The sequence below is a fragment of the Planococcus citri genome, chromosome 5 (assembly GCF_950023065.1).
Source record: "Planococcus citri chromosome 5, ihPlaCitr1.1, whole genome shotgun sequence".
NCBI classification, from domain to species: Eukaryota; Metazoa; Arthropoda; class Insecta; order Hemiptera; family Pseudococcidae; genus Planococcus; species Planococcus citri.
The window spans coordinates 44,277,568-44,299,389 of record NC_088681.1 but is presented as its reverse complement, the minus strand read 5'-3'; the positions used below and the strand labels follow the sequence as shown (position 1 = coordinate 44,299,389).

At 33.2% G+C, this 21,822-nt stretch overlaps 1 protein-coding gene and 1 long non-coding RNA gene across 5 annotated transcripts in view; both read left to right on the top strand.

The window, feature by feature from the left end:
* Nucleotides 1-21,822, top strand: part of LOC135849155 (semaphorin-1A-like) — a 231,891-nt gene that overhangs the window by 103,732 nt on the left and 106,337 nt on the right. Inside the window, exon 2 of one of the 4 annotated variants that reach the window (XM_065369424.1) lies at nucleotides 21,682-21,768. The exons of the other annotated variants lie outside the window; for them this stretch is intronic. The gene's annotated coding sequence lies outside the window, so the exon portion shown is untranslated. The remainder of the gene's footprint in view (nucleotides 1-21,681; nucleotides 21,769-21,822) is intronic. 4 annotated transcript variants of the gene reach the window in all.
* Nucleotides 2,776-4,051, top strand: LOC135849031 (uncharacterized). The gene is made up of 2 exons (XR_010559481.1): nucleotides 2,776-2,946; nucleotides 3,010-4,051. It is a non-coding gene; the product is annotated as an uncharacterized LOC135849031 (long non-coding RNA).

Genomic DNA, 21,822 nt, shown 5'->3' with positions numbered 1-21,822 from the left:
TCGTCTTTGCCGTTCATCTCGTGCAATCTCGTATCATTTAAATACGAGCACACAGAGTCAACCGGTAATAACCGTTAAACGGAATACGTTTTAATAGATGACTAATCTGGGCCCTAGCTGGATTTTTTTCCATTGCTGATTAAAAAAAAAAAAAAGAAACACAACATGCTAACAGAAGAGTAAATACCGCCAAGTCATACCACATCGGCGTTGAACGGTTCCTCTGCTTGTAGCATTGCTGCATTGATTCGATGTATCTGCTGCGCTTTGCAGGGAAATCCTGGCCAATTGGTACCGTACATTTTTGCATGCGTCAGCATAATTCCATTTCACAAACAAACAGAAATACTCGTACTTGCGTCGGGTTTGATCGTCATTGTTTTTATACAGCGTATCTCCTCCATCCTCCATCCTCCATCCTCCATCCTGCCAGTTTTTCATCCTATATGGCACAACTAGCCAACCAGTCAGTCACTCAACAACGAGTCGAATACACGTAGCAAATTCTCATTAACAGTGCAAGTCTCGTACGTTTGTATTTATCTCATTGTCGATATTGTTCTCGACCACTAACGATGATAAGAATTGTTCGCGAAGCTTATGGCTTACAAGACGTTTAAGTAGGTAAGGTACACTTTGCCAGCTTTAATTACCTAATGGTAATGCTCGAGCATACGTACATAAATCCAAACAACAACAACAGCCATTTACCGCGCGATCTTGACAAGCGTCCAGGTGCATGCGTGAGGTTCTGGTTTTATGCACAGACTACCTATTTTTTCCCCTCTTCTTCCTTTTTTTTCTGTGTTTATTTTTTAATTAATACTTTTCAAGTACCTAGTTTTTAATGATTATATGGTCGTTTTAATTTCTGAATGACGACGTGAATTATTCATTCGATTTGTTCTCGTTGATTTATTACAAGCCTGTTCATATCGTTTAAAGATTTGATCGATCGTTTAGCACTTTTTTTTATTTCGATTTTTTTTTTTTGCTCATCTGCAGAATGATTATTGATTATGTTAACATAAGGGTACTTAATATTGCAGAAATTAGTACCGATAATATAAATGCGATTGATTTTCCATTAATGAAACAATTCTTCGTTCTGGTTTTCTCTTTTATGGGTTTCCTCTCCTCTCGTGCTCCACATTCAACACACAGATGGGTTGAAAAAACTTATCAAGTTGTTGAATGGAATCGCAAAACCGCGAGAGTCTGGGTGTAATTTTAGGTCTCTATAACCGGCAGTTTTTGAATCGGGTACGAGTACAGAAAAATCAAAAACACCCCCAAAAAATTATTAGCTGAATTTTGTTTTTTAATTTTTTGAATTCCTTATCAATTTGAAAAATTCTGTACTTGAACAGATATACTCGTAGGAATGGATTTTTAAAATGTGTACCTTAGGTATCCAAATCGATCAATACAGAGTCAGAAAAAACGGTAACTTGAAGTTTGCAATTAACGTAGCATTTCATTTTGAACTTTTCACGGTAGTTTTTCCAAAGCCAAGGTATTCCAAAATATTTTCTGGAAGCTTTAATCAAAAATGGGCGTGACTTGAATTTTTAAAAGTTGCTCGCTAAAAATCAAATGAATGAAGATTGACTGCCCAAAATTTAGATCGACTAGACTTTGGCCTGAATCAGCAAAAGTTGCGTAAAATACTTGCAAAAAACAAATTATTAAAAAAAATAGATTGAAAATTTTTTTAAAATTTTTTTGAAAAAGTGCTTTTGACCAATGTTTTTGATCTATTTTTTAGAAAAAAATTCCTCAATTCGACTATTTGTGTTTTTTGTCGGAAATGTCACACTTGAGCTTTTTTAAAATTTTCATTTTCCGATAAGATTTTTTTTCGAAAGCTCAACTTTTTTTTGATTCCGTCAATTGGGCAAGGCGCCCTATCAAGCAGTCCGGTCGGACTGCCCCGCCAAGATAGAAAAAAAAAACACACAAAAAAAACAACAACATAATAATAATACAAACGTGATGACAGTCCGGCCACTTACTGCTTAATTCTCTGAACAACTAAGCGTATTTTCGATGTTCAATTTCTCGCGAATAAAAAAACGTACGATTCTGATTTTTTGATATGTTGTTGGCATCAACGAGAGCTTTAATTTGATATGCTGACAAACTTTCTACGGTAAAAAATGATGTAGATTGAAGTACCCAAAGTTAGCATTTTGGGGTAATTTTTGAAATCACAAATTTTCGTGTCAACAAAAAACTACTGAACCAATTTAAGTCAAATTTCGTACATTGGTGTAAATTAACGAGTTATTTTTAAATACAACGTCAGTTTTGAAAAAAAATTATTTTTGACCCCCTTTTTTTCAATTTGAAAATTTCTCTCCCCCCAAAAACACCTCCAAAATGAAAATTTTTCGTAGTACCGTAGAAAAGGGTCATCTACATCATATTCACTATCAATGTGCAAAATTTCAAGCAAATCGGTTCATTAGGAGAAGCTGTAGCCTTGTCAACGGAAATTACCTTCATGATTTTTCAGTGACAGAAATGAGAAAGTAGTGGAAAAGAAGAAATAAAATGAAAATTTTCAGTTGAAGTGTAAAAAAGGGTCATCTACATGACTTACACTACCACTATACAAAATTTCAAGTAAATCCGTTCATTTGAAGAGGCTGTAGCCTTGTCAACGGAAAGTTCTGGCGGTATATTTTATACTGATTTACGGCGGCCGGCATCGGTAAACAAGGAGGAGAAAGCGGTTTGAGCAAAGCCCAAGGGGGGGGGGGGTGTGGGGGGGGACCCCCCCCCAACGAACAGAATGTAGTGATAAGAATATTCCTTCATGAATCGTGATATCACCGGCGACATCGAGTTGATCAAGAATCAAGATCAAGAAAATGTCCATTCCATGTTTTCTCCGAACTTCCGAACCTGTGATTTGATTGCTGGTTTGCTGCCCTGAATCAAGTGAGTGATGAATGAACATTTTTGAGTCTGAAAAAGTGAAATTAATCATCTGTTGATTTTCAGGCGAAATTCAAGGATTCAATCAAGGAACAATTTTGGTGCTCGAAGAAAGTGATGGATCGAAGAAAGTGACGATGACAAAGATTACGAATGAAAGATTCTTTTCAATCAATTGAAAAGTAATCCTCCTGAAAATATTGCCAAGAAATACCTTATATGTTGACCTTGCGAATGTATTCTGTGTAATTCTATCGAATCACATCGTAAATTGGTATGTTTCAGATTCAGATTTTGTGTTTATCTAGTGTGTGTGTGTGTGGATTTGTCGGTATAATCTGTCGAGTATATTATTACCCTTAATTTTGCACCAGCAAATGTCCGGATATAAACGTATGCGAAGGGAACATCAAGCTGCTTTAGTGATGAGATGGAAACGTGAATATCGTTATTAGATGAATCGACACCAAAGAGACAAACAAACGACCCAAGATATCTGCATAGTTATCGTTGGCAATGAAATTACTCGAAAAAGATAGAATTTTAGAATTAGTTGAACAGTATAAGTACACTTCAGATCTCAGGTTCATGTTTAGCTGCATTTTTACTTGACTAATGTGTTCAATTCTATTTGTTCTAGATACGCTAAACAAGTTGGAGCAAAAGTATAGCAAAACAGTATCAGCAGAACTAAACCGTGATAAATAGAATAGAAAAATTATTCTTAGAATTGACTCGGCTCATGGTACAAAAAGCCGAAGAGCAAAGTAAACTGAAAGAAAAGTCTAGAAAATGCTGCGATGGTCCATCACAATCAATATCAATGTACTTTATATCCAACTGCGTATTATTACGTAGGATCGAATTTGCATCCTGTTAGAATAGCTAGATTTGTGATGTATTGATTTGTCTTAAGAATAAGACTGGTTTATATTGAACTTAATGTATATTAACATAAAAGTTGCCTTTGTTCAACTTCTAGGTTTAAGTTTAAGGTTACAGTTAAATTCAGTATAACGCACCTTCATCGTTGATCGAGTCATAATACACGTAATTGCTGAGCGTTGTACGCGCATTGTTTCAATTTTAATACACATTTTTTTTTCAATTTCCTATTTTTATCTTGTGCTTTTACGCAATTTTATTATTCGGTTTCATTTGCAGTTTTGAAATTTCTTTTTTCTTTTAAATCGAATTTCCGGTCGAACGAAGCATCCTAGGAAAAAAATGAATAGAACCAAAATTGTAGAGAATTAAATGTACTTTCCCTGTAAAGCGATCAGATTTTTTCTACGAATTAACTAAACTTCCTAGAGAAAATTCAACCGCGATGTTACCGAACGGAAATTGAATTCTCTACACTTTTGGTTCTATTCATTTTCGTCGTAGGACGCTCGGTTCGCCCTGAAATTCGAATTGAAGAACTTTTTGTGAAAGCAAATTTCTCGACTATAACTTCAATGACGAATAATATGAAAACTAAGCTTCTAAAAACTACGCAGAACCGAAGTAGTAGAGAATTGAATTTCCTTTCGGAAACATTACAGTCAATTTTTTTCTAGGAAGCTTAATTTTTATATAATATTCGTCATTGAAGTTATAGTCGTAAAATTTGCTTTCACAAAAAGTTCTTCAATTCGAATTTCTGGGTGAACCGAGCGTCCTACGATGAAAATGAATATAGAACCAAAAGTGTAGAGAATTTAATTTCTGTTCGGTAACATCGCAGTTATAATATTCGTCATTGAAGTTATAGTCGTAAAATTTGCTTTCACAAAAAGTTCTTCAATTCGAATTTCTGGGCGAACCGAGCGTCCTACGACGAAAATGAATAGAACCAAAAGTGTAGAGAATTTAATTTCTGTTCGGTAACATCGCGGTAAAATTTTCTCTCCAACCAATTTGACTGAAAATTCCCAACTTATTTGACTAAAAATTCCCAAGTTGGATGAAAAAAGAGGGTATTCAAGTTACAAGTAGTGAGGGGATTGTATCACGACATTTTGTAGCCAAAAAATTGTAACTTTGCCGACTATAATCAAAATTTTAATGTGCTGAACACTCTGGTATTGAAAAATTTTGAAAAGCTAGTGGTTCTGTTCTAAAAGAAATGAAAAATTTTCATTTTTTTATAAACTTTGAATATTGTGAATATTTCTGGAATTTTTCTGTTTTATTTTCATATTCTTTAAATTTAGTAAAGCAGCATTTTGAATGACCCGAGCGAAGCGAGAGCGAAATTTTTTGAAAAATTATGATTTGAAAAGTAGAATAACATCGATTTTAATGAAAGAACTAGCCAACCCGTTAATCGCGCATACTGCGCGATTCTTCAAAACCTAAAATGTACATTTTAAAAATTCATTAGCTAATATGTAGAATGATCACGATTTTTTCACTGTTAGTTATTGGAAAATTCAAAAAAATGAGCTTCGCTTTTTCAAAAAGAAATGCAAAAAGGTATAATTTTTATGACAATTATCGTCAAAAAGCCATGTTTTTTCCTATTAAGGGGATATTGTCAATACATAGTAGTAGCTAGTATAACCAAAATGCCTTATTTTACATTGGTCTTATGGGACAAACTTTAATGTTATAATTTAGAGCCGCGGATGCATGGAATGGGCTCAAATTTGAAATACATGTTTTTCAAGACATTTTGAACAATCTTGTGCATGCATTTGTCAATATGTTGAATAGTTTTTCAATAAATACAGTTTTAAGAAACGTTGGATTTTTTTTTCAAAAAGTCCAACATTTCATTAAATTGTATTTTTTCGAAAACTACTCAACGTATCGACAAATGCATGCACAGGATTGTTCAAAATGTTTTGAAAAACGTATTATACCCAATTTGAAGCTATTCCATGCACAAATGGCTCTGAATTATGTGTTTGAAATTTTTGGCAGGCGGACAGATATACTACCATGTATTGAGAATATCCCCTTAAGTACAGATCAAAATTTTGCTTTTTGGCAAAAATTGATAAAAAATTTTGCTTTTGATGAAATTTGTAAAAAATCTGCGGCCTACCTTTTTTCTAAAAAAATTGTTCAAAAATCTACCTGTTTTGCCAGAAACTGTTAATTGATAATTACTAAAAAGTTCTCCTTTTTTCGCAATTCATAATTATTGAAAAGTTTTGAAAGGGTCTTTCTTTGTTTATATCTTATTCTCAAAAAGTTCCGCTCTTGGCTAACATTGTAATTCTTGATGAGGCTTTTTTGAAAATTAACAGAAAAAAATATTGTTTTATTGCAAAAAATTCCAATAGGTACTTAATTTCAACTTTTATCACCGCAAAAAGTCCAAAATTTACCCCAAAGCGTCGCTTTCTCCCCAAATGTATTCTAAAAACACTCAATCACTCTCATCAAAAATCAAAATAATGTCCAGTTTTTCAATAAAAGTTGCGAAAAAGTATTATCACTCTTTCCAACAATTGGCAAAAAGTCCTGGTTTCATTTCTTAAAAAGTCTAAAAAAATGATAACTTTTTGGCAACATTGCAAACTCTTACCAAAAATATATTTTAAAAAAATCGTGTTTAACCCTATAGTTTTACCTAATAAAAGCAACAAAAATAATTGCAAAAAATGTACTTAAACTACATAATTTTTTTGTCGATAACTACCAAACTTGCTACTTTTTGCTAAAATTGAGTTTCTTTTTTTTTTACCAAATCAACAATCTAGTTTCTTTTAAATTTACAAAAATGTTTTGTTTTTTAGTTTTAAAAAAATCATTTTTTATCAGAAATTACCAAAAATTTCAGTAGTTCTTTTTCTGTTTGCTAAGATTATAAAAGTCTCGACTCAAATGACTCAATCTGCTGCACCCTCTGCATGAATTGGTGAAAACTTTCAACCTTGCATATGTATATGACTTGATCTGGTCAAATATCTCATGTCAAGAAATTTTGAGGTTTTGCTTAACTTTTACCATCAACTTTTGAAAATTTCTGAAAAAAAGCTAAGCGAAAGCTCAAAACTTCTTGACATGTGGTATTTGACCTAAAATAACAACCTCTCAGTAAAAAGGCTTTGAAGTGTAGATGTGCAAGCTTACGTTGAAAGTACAAAAAATTGTGTAGTAAGCTGAAAAAACATTTGATGGGCAGACAAAAATACTTATGTTGTAGGTACCCTGAAAGATCTAAGTTGAAAAACAATTTTCAACAGAAAAAAACTCTCAAACGTTTATGGTAAAAGTTCAGTGAAAGCTTTAAAGTTCATGACATGAGGTAATGTTGACGATGCACCCTGAATGTTTTTTTATTATAACTAGGGGGCTCCGCCCCCTGGCCGCTTCGCGGCCCAACCCCCGGCTCGTTCCTCGGGCTGCGCCCTCGGAACTTCGCTTGGGGGGCTCCGCCCCCTAAACCCCCCTCATGGCCCGTCAACCATTCCTATCTGCGTGATAGAAGAAAACTTCTGGAAAAAATTGATATTTCATATTTTTTGGTACTTGAGCTTTAAAATCTTGTTTTCTATTGCACTGATAACTTTCTAACTTACTCTATCTTGTACAGAACTTAACCTTGATCGTCTTCCATACCCAAAACACGTATGTCCTTATTCAACATTTCGAGTAAATTTGTAGGTAGATATGTAGGTACTTATTTTAAATACAAAAAACTATTTTTTCCAAGAGTTTTACAAATTTTAGTTTTTATAACTTTTTTTCTATCGCATGGATAACTTTTTAAGCTACTCCATCTCGTAGAGAATTTTACGTAGATTATTTTCCTTACCTCAAACACCTATGTTCTCACTCAAAATTTCGTTTAAATTGTATTTTTTTTAAATAACACGTTTCTCAGCCCCATTTCAACAGATTTTGAAAATTTTTCAGTACGTCATGTATATCTTTATAAGGTTTCCCCACAAAAATTTTCAACCCCCTCCCATCATTATTTAATCCTCGAGATGGCGTTTTTTTCATTTTTTATGCATATCAAGAATCAAGATTGCGAGGTACAGTTTTAGAAACGCGTTTTTTGGATGTAATTTTGACCCCCAAACGTCATGTACTTTTTTCGACATTTTTTCAATGGTGCGGCGTGCTGAAAAGTTGGAAAAATGTGTCTTAGTGGGGGGGGGGTGAAATGGGAATTTTGGCAAATATAAATGTGACGCGACCAGCGATACCATACCATAAGTCGGAAAACTTTTTTTTGAGATAATCGCGTTTTCATGGAAAAAGTCAGAAAATATCAAAAAAAAATTTTTTGTCTATTCATATACTATGAAGCCTATACTTTGGAATGGGTGTACCCACCGATCTCAAACACGTCGTTTTAGTGGTGAAAAACCGGTTTTACAAAAGTGCTTTTCATAAAAAAATGTCAAAAAAAAAAAAAATACTGTTCACTGGTTTTTAAAAATGTTACAAAAATAACCCAAACTTTCAAAAACGTTTTTCTCAGAATTTTGGTTTTCGAATTTCAAAAAATACGCAACTTTGAAATTTTGCAAATTTGTCAAATTTTAATATTTTGAAAATCTGTTTGCACCATTGAAAAGAGGAAGAAAAACACTACCAGAAACCACAATAAAACGAAAAAAATTTTTGCCGACATATGGTATGGTATTGCTGGTCGCGTCACAAATATCAATGAGTAGGGTGTCGTTTTCTTATGATTCGGTACCGCTGGGCACGAATATGACGTCAGATTTTGTTTTACACTCACACAGCCCCTCCGGAGCCCTAAGCCCCCCTCAATTTTTAATATTTTTAAAAATAAACTTACTTTAATGATTTTAGTCTCGTTTTCTTATGATTCGATACCGCTGAGCACGAAAATGACGTCAGATTTTCTGCTACACTCACATAGCCCCTGGGAAGCCATCAGCCTTAGTGATGTTATGAGCATATGCTCACCGAGCAAATTCGCGAAGTATGCGTGAAGAAAAAAGCATGTGACATATCAAAATACACGCCAGAGGTCGCTATTAATGAATAAACTGATAAAAACGCTATCAACTCAACTCACCTCCTCGAAGTCAGAAAATGAAATGATTTGAGCCGTTTTTAATTTTATTCCATAACAATTTCTCGGTAAAGACTGAAAAGTGATGAATTTTGGTTTCATTTGATTCCCAACGTTTAAAATATTTGAAAAAGTTGTCCTTCACTCCAGAAAGTTCTGCTGTTTTCCTCTTTTTTACATGACATCCTGTTTGTTTGACACTTTGTAGTCTACTAACTTCTTCTATTTTTTTAATCATGAAACAAAATTTGAGACACTCCCTTCTGAAAAATATTGAAGTACCTATTTTTAAGAGGAAATGATTTGTTTTTTCATATTTTAAATAACAATTTTTGTACTTCCCATTTATTCTTTTTTTTCTTATCATTTTTTTTTTAAAAATATGAATTTCTAAAAATTGTCTGTCAAGTGATGATGAAATCAAAGTAAGTTTATTTTTCAAATATTAAAAATTGAGGGGGGCTTAGGGCTCCGGAGGGGCTGTGTGAGTGTAAAACAAAATCTGACGTCATATTCGTGCCCAGCGGTACCGAATCATAAGAAAATGACACCCTACTCATTGATATTTATATTTGCCAAAATTCCCATTTCACCCCCCCCCCCACTAAGACTCATTTTTCCAACTTTTCAGCACGCCGCACCATTGAAAAAATGTCGAAAAAAGTACATGACGTTTGGGGGTCAAAATTACATCCAAAAAACGCGTTTCTAAAACTGTACCTCGCAATCTTGATTCTTGATATGCATAAAAAATGAAAAAAACGCCATCTCGAGGATTAAATAATGATGGGAGGGGGTTGAAAATTTTTGTGGGGAAACCTTATAAAGATATACATGACGTACTGAAAAATTTTCAAAATCTGTTGAAATGGGGCTGAGAAACATGTTATTGAAGTTTCAGAAAAGTGGGGTTCGCCAAAAAGGGGAAGGGGTGTGGATCTGAAACTTTCCACGCGGAAGTTTCTCAATGGTACCCACCTTCCATGCTAATATCAACTCGAACGTTTTCGGGGACCATTACACCCCTCTTAGGCGCCTATAGCCTTTATGTATTTTTCAGAAAACCCCCCTCATTTAAATGGTTGCCATGTGACCGTAAAGAAGCGTAGTTTTTTTCTTTCAACAACTAAAGCAAAATCTATGTAAGATGAAATTAAATATATAGCATTGCGAAGTAAAGTTCTGTACAAAGTAGGGTGGGTTTAAATATCATCTGCGTGATAGAAGAAAACTTCTGGAAAAAATTGATATTTCATATTTTTTTGTACTTGAGCTTTAAAATCTTGTTTTCTATTGCACTTTCAAACATACCTAATTTTGTAGAAAATTTTAGGGTCTAAACATCTATTAAGCCCATGATTCTTTCAAAATCCGTAAATTTCGAGTTTTGCGAAGCAATTGGCTCCTTCAACTCACAAAAAAATCAACCAGTCATAATAACGATCTACAGTTGAATTTAATAAAATCCTGAAAGTTTAAAATCTCAAAACTAAATCTAACCGATTCCTCAGGATGATTGAAGTCACATAACAGTTTTTGAGCGTCGATGGATTCTTGCCCACGGTGGCACCGCAGAACGAATTCGTTATAACGCGGGAACTACGAAAATTCGCAACCATATCAAATAGCAGGACGTACTTCGGCGATCTAGTGATATCCGCATCCTCGCTTCATCTATCCTTCTCTCCTGTACTTGAACCAGACCAGTTCTTTCAATATATGTACTGCTTTCCCGCTCTCCTTGTCCTTGTCCCTCTACCTTCTTTCATCACCTACACTGTCCGTTCTCCTTTCTCCTGTTCCTTACTTCAACACCCAATTGTTTCACGCGGCTTGTGCTGCGCCAAGGCTCACCACTACAAACACAGTACTATGTTAATACACGTCACATTGCAATTCCACCACTCGGACATTTTCGGTGTATTTCGACTCTCACTACCACAAACATACAGCGTCTTGTAAACGTCTTGTAAACGCCTTACTAACACAACTCCGACTTCCGAGTCGTTCGCTCTCATCCAGAAGTTGTTTGACGGGTTTTGATTTTTTAATATAGAGAGAAATCAACTTTTTGTCGTAACTTCGTTTCACATTTCAAAATTTAGTAAATGGTTTTCAAGCTTTTTTCAGCTCATGGTGAAAATTGTTGAACTTTCAACATAAACCTGCATATCTATGTACTATTCAAAAATTTTCTATCAAGCGGCTGTTTATCAAAATCGGTTCAGCTATTGCAGAGATCTTGCTGAGACAAAAAACCGACTCATAATGAATTTTTAAACTTTCGCTGAACTTTTGCCGACAATATTTAAAAGCTGATTACAGTCTAGAATGGTTTTTTCACTGTGCTCTTTCAAGGTACAATCTGTATATTTTTTTACACATCAAATAAGATCAAATACTGCATGACCACAACTTTCAACTTTTGAACGTTTTTTTTGTCATAAGTTTTTTTCCTCGGAGACTTTTTGAGGTACAATGTAGGTACTTTTGTGTACCCACCAAATATAGCATAATCGATTATTGAGCTTTTTTGAGCTTATAGTGTAACTGTTTGAAGTTTCAACATAAACCTGCACAGTGCACAACTACACTTCAAAGCCTTTATCGATATGTCATTTATCAAAATTGATTCAGCAGTTGCTAAGATCTCACAGACAAAAGAATCAGCGTCATAATTCAAAACTTTCAAGCTTTCACTTAGCTTTGACCTGGAACTTTTTGAAACTTTTTTTCTTCAAGATTTGTCTTTTTATGATGCTCTTTCAAAGTATATAATATAGTACGTACTTCTTTATATACGTTGAAGGCTTTGAGTATAGAGTTAACATCAATTATTGAGCTTTTTTGAGCTTAAGGCACAACTTTTTTGTGAACTTTTTTCTTAAACATTTGACTTCTTTTGATGCTCTTTCAAGGTATAATATACGTACTACTGTGTATACATTGAATGCACTACATATAGGCTAAAATCAATTATTGAGCTTTTTTGAGCTTTACAGCGCAACTTTTTGAACTTTTAATTAAAACCTGCACATCTACGGGTCAAAAGATTTTTTTTAAGACATCGTCGAGCAAAATCGGTTCAGCCGTTGCTGAGATCTTAGAGTCAAAAGAATCCGGTCATAATTCAGCTTTTTTTGAGCTTTTTACAGCGCAGCTTTTTTTGTAAACACTTTTCTTCAAAATTCGACTTCTTTCGATGCTCTTTCAAGGTATAATATACATACTTCTCTACATACATCAAATACGCTAAATATAGGCTAAAATCAATTATTGAGCTTTTTTGAGCTTTAAGGTGCAACTTTTTTGTAAACTTCTTTCTTCGACATTAGACTTCTTTTGATGCTCTTTCAAGGTATAATATTCGCACTTCTCTGTATACATTAAATGCGCTTCGTATAGGCTAAATTCAATTATTGAGCTTTTTTTGAGCTTTAAGGCGCAACTTTTTTAAAAACTTTTTTCTTTGACATTAGACTTCTTTTGATGCTCTTTCAAGGTATAATATACGTACTTCTCTGTATACGTTAAATGCGCTACGTATAGGCTAAAATCAATTATTGAGCTTTTTTGAGCTTTATGGTGCAACTTTTTGAACTTTTGATAAAAACCTGCACATCTACGGGTCACAAGCTTTTTTTTGAGACTTCGTTGATCAAAATCGGTTCAGCCGTTCCTGAGATCTCAGTATTACAAAAATCCGGTCATAATTTTAATATATAGATTTGGTTTTTCTAATTTCAACATTTTTCAAATTCAATCATAGATTTTTTAAAATATTGTGACCTCGTAGATGAGAATCAATTTGGGCCGAGCGAAGCGAGGCCGAAAGCTTTTAAAAGTTTGTAATTCGCAAAGTAGAACAACATCAATTAAAATGTAAGAATTTGGTTTTTCTGATCACAACTTTCTTTTAATTTTATCAGTGGTTTTGTGAAATTCTTAGAGTGAAAAAAAGAACTAAATTGATCCGAGTGAAGCAATGGCAAAAGTTTTGGAAAATATGTGACTTGAAATGGAAAAGTAGAACATCAATTTTAATAAAAGAATCGAGTTTTTCTGGTCTCAATATTTTTCAAATTCGATAACACATTTCTTGAAATTGTATCTAACTTTAGTAGAAGAGAATCAAATTGGGCCGAGCGAAACGAGGCCAAAAGCTTTGGAAAAATTGTTATTCAAAAAGTAGAACAATATCAAATTTAATGAAGAAATTCGGTTTTTCTGATCTCAACTTTTTAAGAAATTTATTGATAGTTTCTTGAAATTTGCAAGAGTGAAAAAAAAAAAACAATTTGGCCCGAGCGGAGCGAGGGTAAAAGATTTTCAAAATGTGTAATTTTAAGACGCAAAACAGTTATAATGTTGACGTGAAAAGGCTCGGGCAAAAATTTTCGAAAAAATGTGAATTTCAGTTGAAAAAATCATAGATTTAGAAACTGCTCTGGCTTCAAAAGTTGGGAAAGTTTTTAACTTTGATGACTGTAAAAAATTTTAATATTTGAAAACTCCAAAACTAAAATACTTTTGTCGGAATTTTTGTATTTTCCCAACTTTCTTGCAATTTCTCACAATTTCCCAACTTTTCCCCAACTTTCACGGAACACGGGGAGGGGGGCAGGCTACCCTCCTTAGACCCCCCTTCGCTTCGTCCCTGACCACAGCTTTCATAAATTTCTTCATTTGTCTCAAGTTTAATATTTCTATTTATCTATATTATGTCGCGATTACAAATCAATATTGAAGTGGTCAAACTGACTTCAAATAATTATCATACATATGTATTATCTACCTAGGTATTTACGATAAACACTAGATAGTTACTGTTAGCAATATGTACTTTCAAATTATTTACTGAAGCTATATTAATTGAAAAACTAAAGCAAAATTTGTTCTTTTTTGTTTCAGGTAAGTACCTATACTACTGGCATCATAATATGCCAATTGCGAACCATGTGACAATTACAAGCAGTGATGGCAAAACTTTTGTATTTCAGTTTTCAGGTTACAGTTTTAGTTTTGCTTTTTTCAGTTTTTGTATTGTGACTATTGTGTCTTTCAGTTTCAATTTCTTCATTTCAGTTTCAATTTTTCATCACTGATTAGAAGTACCATTCACTAGTGTACAGATGACAGATACATGCAAAAATTATTGTTACTTTTTAAATTTTTTATGCCTACTTATTCATTTAGAAAAAAAAAACAACTGATATCCTTCTAAAAAGTAAAAATATACTTCTAAGAAGCAAAAAGCCTATCAAGCTAAAAAAATTTACTGTAAAAGTTGATCTTTGAATAAAAATTGGTAAGCAAATACAATTTTTAAAAAAAACGACTGATATCCCCCGAAAAAATACTTTTAAAAAGCAAAAAACCCGCCAAGCTAGAAAAAAAAAACTGCAAAAGTTGATCTTTGAAAAAAAAATGATAGAAAGACATACTTTAACAAAAAGAAAAAAACGACTGATATCCCCGAAAAAATACTTTTAAAAAGCAAAAAACCCGCCAAGATAGAAAAAAAAACTACAAAACTTGGTCTTTGAAAAAAAAACTGGTAGGTAAATGTACCGTACCTAGGTACCTCAACAAAAAAAAAAAAAAAAAAAAAAAAAAAAAAAACAGGAATCTTCTGCTGAAAAAATAATGTGATATCACACTACCGCCAAGCAATCATTGTTTAAAAATCAATTTTTTCTGTCTGTGCTTTGAAAAGTTTTAGGCGTATCAGTTTCAAAGATGTACTTTACAAAATCATATCAAAGTAAAAAGTGCTTGAAAATCATTGTAGGATAGAAACACTCAAATCCATCAGGAATTGAAAATGAATTTGAAAACCGGGCCAAGCTTGGCGGGAACTTTTCGGCCCGGTTTTCAAATTCATTTTCAATTCCTGATGGATTTGAGTGTTTCTATCCTACAATGATTTTCAAGCACTTTTTACTTTGATATGATTTTGTAAAGTACATCTTTGAAACTGATACGCCTAAAACTTTTCAAAGCACAGACAGAAAAAATTGATTTTTAAACAATGATTGCTTGGCGGTAGTGTGATATCACATTATTTTTTCAGCAGAAGATTCCTGTTTTTTTTTTTTTTTTTTTTTTTTTTTTTTGTTGAGGTACCTAGGTACGGTACATTTACCTACCAGTTTTTTTTTCAAAGACCAAGTTTTGTAGTTTTTTTTTCTATCTTGGCGGGTTTTTTGCTTTTTAAAAGTATTTTTTCGGGGATCACACTTTTCAAAGCAATTCAATATTTTAGAGCATTTATGCGTTTTTCAATTTTTTGTTTCTGTCATATTTTGAGGTCTATTTATAGGAATATTCCCAACAATATTTTATGCAATATTTCGGCAAATGTGGCCAAATTTTATTGCTATTTTGTTTATTTTAGAAGGATGCTTTCTACGATGTTTTTTTATTTTTTTTTTTGAATGTATGTTTTCAAACGTGTTTCCACGATATTCTATGCACATTTTTGAGAAATTATAATATTGATTTTATTAATTTTTTCTAAACTTTGACAATATTTGACAAAAATGACGTTTTGGTCAATTTTGGAACATTTTGATGAATTTTGACAAATTGAGATGAGTTTTGATAAATTTTGATAAATGTTGACTTTGGAAAACGTTGACAATTTTGATAAATCTTAACACAAGTTGGTAAATTTTGATAAATTTTTACTAATTTTGAGATTACAAGTTTTGACAGAATGACAGGCTTTGATTGATAAATTTTGACAAGTTTGAAGTTTGACAAAATTGGACAAATTTTAATGAAGTATGGTACATTAAAGATAAATGTTGACAAATTTCAATAATTCTTGACAAATTTTGATAAAGTTTTTGTTAATTTGTACCTACAAACACTGACAAATTTTTTTAATTTTTTTGGAATTTTGAATGATTTAAAATAAATACTGTTTTTTTTTCAACTTGCTGTAACTATAACACTGTTTTGTGTAGTTTTCATTACGTTTCGTCGACACTTGCTAAAATTTTATCAGTTTTTCGTAATTTTTTATAATTTAAAAATTTTGAAAGTATTTTTACTCGTATGTTATTTTTAACGTCTTCTGATGGCGTTTTATGTAAATTTTGCTGACAATGAGTTTTGATGAAGTTTCCTGAAATTTGGCCAGTTCTGCGTAATTTTTCATGATTGTAATATGTATTATGCTTTTCCAGTGTACAGTTTTGTAGAAAAGAAAGGAATATTTGTTTCGGTGATTTTGTACACCCAAACACTGAAAATTTTAAACGAATGCAACTTTATATAGGTTTCTGCTTTGATTACAGTTTTCTAATGACTAGAAGTTGTTTTGAATTCATTTTAAACCAAATTAAACTTTTAAGCAATATAATTCAGATTTTCAATAAAAACTCATTGAATAGGTGCAGTGATAATTAGGGACGAAGAATATATTCCCTAAAAAACTGAAAATATGCGCATACTTTATGCTCTTATCTTATTTTGATGGAAACATGCAAAAAAATTCCCTAAGAAGTCGAAATATTCAGAAATATTCCCAGAATTTCCTACAATCGTTTTAGAGGGGAAAACAAAATGAATCCATTGGTAACCTTGATAATCTGATGAAATGATAATTTCAAGGAGATAATTTTGTAAGGATAAAGAATTTGAACTTTTGTGAGAAAGAATTATATAAAATTTATGCAGTGTTGACTTTTTTCAATCAAAAAAATTTGTGTTAAAAAAATTATGAAAAAAGTCAAATATTGAAAATTTTTGAAAATATTCCCAAAAATAGGGGAAAATTGTGAAAATTGCTTCAATGCTGAAATATGCGCTAAATAAGGTAAAAACATGCTAAAATATGCATTTATGGTCAAAATATGAAAAAATATAGCTACATTTTATTCTGTTTTAAAAATGGAATATTTTGAAATTGATGATTCAGACTTTTTGTGAGGGAAGGATAATTTCAACTTTTTATAAGTTCGTGACTGATTCATATCAACATTGGATATTTATTCAGTATCCTTTCAACCACGCCAACTCCCTCTCATTGGAATCCATGAAGGCTACTTCAGAGCTGGAGAAAATCGAGTTTCAGGACTCCAATTGCTACAGAACAGATTCCCAGAAACCATAAGCGCATCGAGAAATTTCACGGCCGTTTTTCTCATGCTTATACAGCTCAAATTCTAGGAAGCCTGGACTCCTGGAGCAAACTGGAAATCGTCTTAGGTATTTTTCCAGTTCGAATATCTCCGTTGAAATAGTATGTATAGCTCGAAATGACAATGATTAGGCGAATTATCCTTACGAAAAAGTAATGACTTTTCGTGTTTGTTGTTGTTTCATCATATTGTCGAAACGTTTAATCCGCATCAGGGTCAGAAGAACAAATGGAAGAAGAAAAATACCTTACGTTTAACCGAATGAAAAAAAAATGAAACCATCACGCGTTTAATTACAATCATTAATCGAGCGACATTCTGTACAGCAGCAGCAACAACGAAAATGACGTTTTTTCTTTCTTTATAAATCACCGTATCATGCGGAAATTTGCTTTGCTGATGTTGTGTGGGATGAAGATTGAAGATACAAGAGAAAATTACCATAGTTTTGCTTAGTCTTTTTTTCCTCGAGTAATTCGATTCAGAATGGACTATTTTGCGGTAGAGTACCACCAGACTGTACAATGATTTTGTCCTTCTGTGTGCATCGGTTCGGTATTACTCTTAATCGCGGTGATCGTGTTACTCGGTCATTATAGGATTAAAATAGAAATGGGAAAACCGTTTATCGCTACTACTGACTAAAAATAGCATTAAAATAATTGTTTCGCCAGTTCGGAAGCAGGTCAGTTATTGGATGATATCTAAGTAATACGTCTCTACAGGAGGAAAGCTCACCGCTGTGGCACTTTTACCGTGTGATTTCCAAGACGTATTGTTATACAGATACACAGATCTGTGGCTAGAAAATACAGCAGCCATGAACAGCAAACAGGATATACGGTTACTGGAAGATTTATGCTAATGGTGGTATGATAATATGCGAATTGACACCCGACAACGATATGGCATTGTGTGCGATGTTGTTGGACGATAATCAATTGTTTTAAAAGCAACGGTAGTTATTTCTGCTGCTGTTTTGTTGCTGTCGACTGTTGTTGTTGTTTTAAATATACGATGGAATGGCACGCGACCGACAGCTAATGCAACCGGATTCCAAAGAATGACGCAGGTGTGTGTGTCAATCGATGCTGCGATGAGGAATTTTTTTTCCTCATCTTACTTGTAGGACGTTGGTATTAATTATGTGACACGAGTTCCTTTTTCGCGGTTAAGTATGCATGAATGTGTGTATAGGAATCATCAGTTGGAGGCTGGAGAGGTTGATTGTGAGAAGCAGCACGAGTAATCGAATGATTAAAACAAAGCGAGACGTAGATATACGTAGAAGTGCCTAAATTTTTAGGTCAAGTGCGATGAAAGGATTTCTTAGCTGAACGCCTCAACTTGCTCGCGAAAGAAAGAAGATTTTGATAGGGCATGGCAGGAAATTCCTCGAGAATTGCGACAAATCTGACATAGCATTAGGGGATTCGAATAAAGGACCCGGACCAGTTTGTCTCGTGTGCAATTTAGTATGTATAAAGCAAGATGAAGATTATTTATACCCTTGATTGGTCGTCTTTAACGTTTTTATTCTGGTTAACGCCGGAGAAGCTCTTAATGTGTTAATTCTACTCGTATTTACGAAATTGTTATGTATTATCGCCAGTTCATCGCTTAAAAAGGAAATTGTTCTGAGACTAGAGAAGGAAACTGGTTTGACGCGACGACGCGACGTAGGATTTTTCTCTATTTTTTTTTCTCGTTTCTCGTCCAAAGTGTGCGAAAATATTCGAAAATTTTTTCACCACATCGCGTCGTATCGTCACACACACCGCGGTGGGTTCGTGTGGCTGAAAGCTGAAAACGCTATAAATCAAAAGGTTTTACACGATGTTGGCCCGATGAAACAAGCGACGAAGAGACGCGATTACGAAACCGCGCGAATTCTACTCGGATATGTTTGAAATATTTTCGAGTCTATGACGCGAGCTATAAACGATAATGGCGAAGAAGTGTGGGGGAAAAGGTGAAATATGTACTAAAATGTTTTTTGTTATATGCCGAACGTGTGCTGCCTCTATGTAGTCGATGTTAATTAAACCGTAGGAATGTTTTAATTATACAACAAGAATTACGCGAGCCCGAGCCGTGAAAGTTACCACTATATCGTGGCAGCCACTACAGCATCGTCGGCAACTCGGCATCTTCGTCGCACAAATCGTGGTGCCAATTTCAATGTACATTTATGGTTTAATAGTAGATATTTATACTCTATCGAGTGTTTGTGTGTAGTTTGTTGATTATTATGTCGTCGTCGGCGCGCCGCGCCGAGCCAATTGATTATGTTAATTAGAGGTATTTGTGTAATCGCCGCCTAATATTTTGGTGTGATAATGATTCGGTTTGGATGGCGGTGCTTTTGTCGGTAAATATTTGTTTTCCAAACTTGGGTTTAGGTGTGATTGTAGGTACACGGGTGCCCCATCAAACGTTCATCAGATAGTTGAGAAGGTCAAGAAAGTCGAGGAAGTTTCGAAATTTGCGAAATATGTACATCAAAAAGTAGTTGAAAAATTGAAGAATTTACCATAAAAAAATCCTTGTGAAACAGTAAAGAAGTCTCTGCTCTTTAATTTTTTTTCTTCATAAGGTTCAGTTTTTTTTAAAAATAAGATTTTTTGTGGTGAGTGTTTAATATGTACTTACAAAAAATTACTCAGTTTAAGAGAAAAAATCAAAGTCTTACAATAAAATGAAGTGAAATAAAATTGTATAGAGCATAGACGTTCTTAATTTCTATCAGTGAAATTTGATTCATTTTTTATTGGAGACTTTTTTTTAGATATTTGACGTATTCAACTTGAATCGATCGTTTGTTGTCAAAAATTTGAATTTTTTTCCCCAATGTTTTCATTACACAAATCAATTTTTTGGAATAAAAATACAAACTCGGGGTGTCTAACAAAACTTCCTGACAGAAAATCATGACATTTTGGTGACCTATTTTTCACATTTTTACCGCATAAAAATACCCCTCCTCTCCAAAAAAATGAAAAAAATTGAATAACTTGGAACTTCGAGGAATTTTTTTATTTGTAGGCATAGGTATTTCAGTTCTTTATTTTTCTAATTTTTTGAACAAATTCTATTTTTTGATTTTTTTCATTTTATGGGATTTTTAAAAAATTTTCAAGTGTTTCGAGCCAGCGAAATTCGTGACTTTTTCATGACTTTTCATGATTTTCATGACCACCTATACCGAAATTCATGACTTTCATGACTGTTAGACACTCTGAAACTCGAAGAAAAATGAAGAGAAAAAAAATGTGGGACATATGATTGCCCACCTCTAGAGTCTAATTGAGATATCTATTTTGAGAAAGTTCAATTTTTTTGAACGATTCTCTATTGAAACTTTATCCAATTGTATATTCCACTTGACAGATTTTCACCTACAGAACAATGAAAATGGCCTAGAAAAAGTCATGAGAATCACAATGTAAATTTTCATAACGAAAAACGATTTGTTATAAAGGATGTTTTTGGAAGCAAATTAGCATTGTGATGATTTTTTTTTCGACGTTTCTTTTTGTCAGAAATCATCCGTACCTGTAACTTTGAGGAAGGGAGGTGCAAAAATGAATGTAAAAAAAAATCAGAAAAAATGTTTTTTTCCTCAAGTTGCATTTTGATTGAGAAAATGAACTGATTTGGCTCTACAGAAAGGAAAATATGCCCCAAAAACGAAATTTTTGGGGAATTTCTGAAAATTGCTGCACAAACGAAAATATTGTTCAGCATTTACATATCTGGTGAAAATTTGAACCATTTTCCTGAAGGGAGAGGGAGGAGTAATTTATGCAGTAACTCAGGTTTTGGAGTCATTTAGTTTTTTCAGTTCAACGTTTCTTACATCAAACTTCACTGATGAAAAAATGCTATAAAATTCAACGATTGGACAAAATGCCTCAAAAAAGAAAAAAGGTCCGATTTTTCTCTACATTTTTCGAGATTTTATAATAAGGGTTGTTATCGAAAGGAGAATGCCTCAGAAAAAACTCAACATATTTTCAGGTTCCAATGATTTCTGAAATCTTTCACATTTTTACCAAGCTACCTTATCATTAAAAAATTAAAAAGGCCAGATCCCAAAAATCACGAAACTTGCGAACTTTCAATTTAATTCTAAAAAATGTCTGAGAACCCTTGACAAAACGTGTACATTGTTTTTTTTCGGAAACTTTTCTTTCTTTTTTCTCAGATTTATTTATGATTTTCTCTTGAATATTTCTTGAGGGTTCTTTCATTCGTTTTCGAGCTTTTTGGTTACTTACATTTTTTTACTATCACTTCTAACAATGATTGTGAAAACATACAGATCGCTAATCGCGTCGGCAATGCAACAACAAACCGCAGACGAGTGTAAAACAGTTGTTCTGTATCGAAATTTCGATACAGAACAAACGCAGATTCTCTATTTGAAATTTCTCCAACGATTTTTGAAAAAGGAGGAGAGAGGGCTAGGTCAGGTCGGATACATTAATTGCAAAAATTAAAGGATTTTCGAAAAAAATAAATTATAAATGTAATGAAACTGTGTAAATTTCATTTAGATTAATGGTTTTGTGTTTTTTTTTTTGTCTGTTTCAGGTCAGTTTGTATTTCATATCAATTTTTACGCAAATATTACTGGATTAAGAAGCATAATAATATTTTCGATGAATAATCCATTCAATGGTGAGTGAACGTTGAACACTCTTGGAAATTTTTTTTCGATGTTTTCGAATTCGT